Here is a 4,180-nt window from a genome sequence, read left to right as displayed (position 1 = left end):
ACATGATGTTCAGTAAATTAGGCGGATTCCACTACAGCTTCTCAATTGGCTGGAGTTTTATCACCATATATTATATATGGATTGTATTCTTTGTATTCTGAGTTTTTTTCCTAATAACAGTTCATTCTAGTGATCATATTTAAGAGTTTGTATTGTTTACAATGAAGTGTTATGTACATGGATAAGCCTGTCGCAACAAATCAATTGATTGCATAATAAAAGAGAGTTTAATCATTTACATTTCATAATTTATTGTTTAACTCTTCTCTCACTCGTTCTACCAAAAGCTGGATGAAAAAAGTCTTCAGTCCGGTGCTTTGGTCTCAACTAGCCCTTTTTTTGAAGGACAATTTTGTTTACAGAGACTTCATAATTCATTTTAATTGTAGTTTCTGTTGCCCTGCGACAGACTGGCGACCTGTCCAGGGTGTACCCCGCCTCTCGCCCGAAACGTTGGCTGGAGATGGGCTCTATTGGCCAATAGAGCTTTGGAACCAACGTTACTGCGTCAGATGGTGTGGGGCTTTTAGGTGTAGTCGCTCGGTGCCATCTTTGCAGGGCACAGTACAAAACAAACTTTATCCAGGTGGTTTTATTGTTACCGACTGCAGTGAAGTGAACCTCCGAGCACTTGAGGAGGGAGCTAAAGAACGGCTAACCGAAATTAGCATTCATAAATCAAATCAACCTTGAGCTAATCCCCGCTTGCTCGGCGGATATTGGAAGATCCAATATCCAACTCGAAACTAACTTCCCTGCAGTCGGTAACGCAACAAAACCACCGGGATAAAGTTTGTTTTGCTCTGTGGCCTGCATAGATGGCACCGAGCGACTGCACCTAAACGCCCCATAACGTCTGACGCAGTGACGTTGGTTCCAAATCTCTATTGGCCAATAGTAGACATAGAAGGCAGCTCTCCTCATTAACATAACGATGCAGCAGAAAAACAAGCAGAAATACAACAAGCAGAAAAGGGAGAAGCAAAAAAGACAAAACAAAATATCTATTTTTCTTGACAAAAACGCATGTTTAGGGGAAATAAAAAAGGAAACTCGTGTAAAGGGAAATGGAAATGAAAATATATACATTACTTGACTGAACCTTTATGTAAGGGGAAATAAAAAAGAAAATATATACATTACTTACACTCATGTAAGGACAAGGAAAAACTAAACATATATTCATGGATTTTATTTCTTATTATGTCAGTTTTGGTCCTCCGTACAGTTCATCCCAAGTAAAAAAAAATGTATGCTTTAGTATACAAAATTTTAACATACTTTAGCATACATTGATTGATGTACTTAAACTGTACTATTTTGGAACAACTTTTTTGTGCTTAGTATACTTTAGTAGTATTTAAATAGTATTAAATCACAACTTTTAGTATACTTTAGTATACTTAACATACTTTATTGGAACATCTTGGAACTAAGTTGTACTTAGTGTACTTTAAGCATACTTTTTTATGCAGTATTCAAGAGAAATATTTAAAAAATATTACATATGAGTGTACTAATTCTATCATAGAATTATATTAAATATATACTTTTAATCTATTTTTAAAATACTACTAATATATTAGTAATGTATTTAAATTACACTTAATTTTTATTTTTGATTTACTACTATTGCTAATAAAGTACAATTTTATTTACTCACAAGTCTTTAGTCATACTTTGTACATTACATGCATAACTACACTACAGTACTTACATTGTTTTAGGCTACAATTACATGGAAAGATCATTTACACAAGATGCCCAAGGTAATTCAAATATTTTGTTTTATTACCAACATTTTAAAATTGTCCAATTTTACTCACAACTTTACGAACTTTAACGTTATCAGTTTACACATCAAAAGTGAACACAATGAACATGAAAATTTAAGTGTGACAATAAAACATGAAAGTGAGGATCAACGACAGAACTGCACCTTACTGCACCTTCACTGCACCTTACAGGAACCTACAAAAAAGAACAATAGAGCAATTAAACAGAGAAAGCATTTGTATTTTAAAGAAGACAGAAAAATGGCAAATAAAAAAATAACACAAATTTACGACGTTTTGTACTCGCTGTGTATGTGACCTGGCCTGGGGTGGAAAAACATTTCTGGGTGTCTTCTTTGCCTATTTATGTTAGAAGTAGAAAAAAATAGTCAGCAATGTCATAGAATCAGTTGATGTTGGCATTAACTATGAAGCTGTTTTAAGTGTGGACTTATGGAGACAAACTACCTTAATATCTTTCCATCCATGATCTGAACACACTGATCCTTGCAGGGTAGCGAAGGGGGCTGGTGGTGCCCATCTCTAGCAGTCATCAGATGAGAGGCAGGGTTCACCCTGGACAGGTCACCAGTCCATCACAGGGCCCTGAAAGCCAACAATAAATAAAATGAATGAAAGAGAAATGTTAAATTAACAAGGGGACAAATTCTGTCCAGTTATTTTTAAATCAAATCATGTTTATTAAGCACTTGGTGTTGGTAACACCTAGTTTTTGTTATTGAAACTGTAGCTAGCTCCTCGTTAAGACAAACAAACAACAAAAAAACTTCCACTATGAAGACGATGTGGAGGTTCATCCTCAGAGCTGATTGTTGATCTGGTGGAGCCAGAGCCTCTTCTGAGACAGGAGAGTCTTTAGGTTTCCTAACACCTCATTTCTCTGGCTTCCTCTTTCATCTTCATTTGCTTAGACTGCAAACATATGTTGAAGATCAAAACATTGATGAGCAAGTTATAACAACAACCTCACAATATCAAAGTCTCTTTGTCTTATGGAGCTTAATTCAAACCAGGTTAAGTTTATGAATAAAAGTATAAGTCGCAACAAACAGAGCCTCCATGCAGTTATGACATGAAGCTGAATGATTGCTATTGTAATAATCATACAAGTCACAATAAAATTGATAAAATAATTATTTCTGAAACCAACATAAGTTATATATCTTTACTGCACTGTTTATAATTAAACAAAGATAATTAATAAGCAATCTTACCATTAGCTAGCAACACGTTAGCAGCCTTTGTCCCTTCTGGCTCCTTTCATGACCCACATTTCATTTCCATCAGTTGTTGTCCCGTTGTGTTGTGTCTAACTCGGACTAGGACGTCACCTGCTTGAATTTACTAAAATTAGTAACCATCAGTGGTGGAGAAAGTACTCAAAAAATTTACTTAAGTAAAAGTACAAATACAGACAAAAATGTACTTAAGTAAAAGTAAAAAAGTACTGGCTTTTAAAAATACTTGAGTATTAAAAGTAAAAGTACTTGGTGAATGCATTGCCTAATCGCTAATATCATTAAGTGATCCAATCGTATTTAATTTTAATACATCAGTGATGTGCCATTTTAATGAACAATGCCACAGATAAAGCATGTTTTTATTGAGTTTACTCTGTAACATAGTTTAGACTTAGATATGTGATTCTATGCATCATAATTTCATGGATGGAAACATCTTGTCTCCTGTCCTAACATAGCATGAACTTCACTTTTTTTGCCACACATTTATTTTGAAAGAAATCCAACTGGCAGAGGAGGACATGGAACCAAGGAGCCTCGTAGCAGAGTTGTAGTCTGGACCACTGAACCCAAGACCAAATCAAAACCAGCACCCCATGCTACATGACAATAAAATTAAGTGCACCTATCAAAATTGCTTCTCAAATTGATCTGAAAGATTTACTTTCCCATAAAAACACCTAGATATTAAATACTTAGAGCTGAAATAAATTTAACCAGTGAAAATTCAAACTCTTCTTCATTCTGTTTTGCTTAAATCTCTGTGCCACAATACACAGAGGTCTCCTGCCATCCCTAAAAAAATAACACCCTGGGCGGTTGCCCATATTGCCAATGTCAGAAATTGCACCATTAAACATAGTAATTAACAGCACTCAACTATGAACACTGCCCAAGGCCCAATAAGCAAGAAGTAACCAAGCAGGAGGAGGTGACTGTGCTCATCCTCCCTCCTGCTGCAATGTCTGCCACCATGACAGGTGACGAAAACAATGAGCAATGAGCATTATCTGCGTTCCTACGTTCTTGTTTTATTTATACGCTAATGAAATATAAAGATATTTTAATTAAATAAAATGGCTACTGCAGTGTACGCAGAGCATTACAAGAACAAAGGACGGCTTTCAGTGTGGCTTCAGCACT

The sequence above is a fragment of the Poecilia reticulata genome, chromosome 21 (assembly GCF_904066995.2).
Source record: "Poecilia reticulata chromosome 21, P_reticulata-male-v2, whole genome shotgun sequence".
NCBI lineage: Eukaryota > Metazoa > Chordata > Actinopteri > Cyprinodontiformes > Poeciliidae > Poecilia > Poecilia reticulata.
This window is presented reverse-complemented; position numbering follows the sequence as displayed.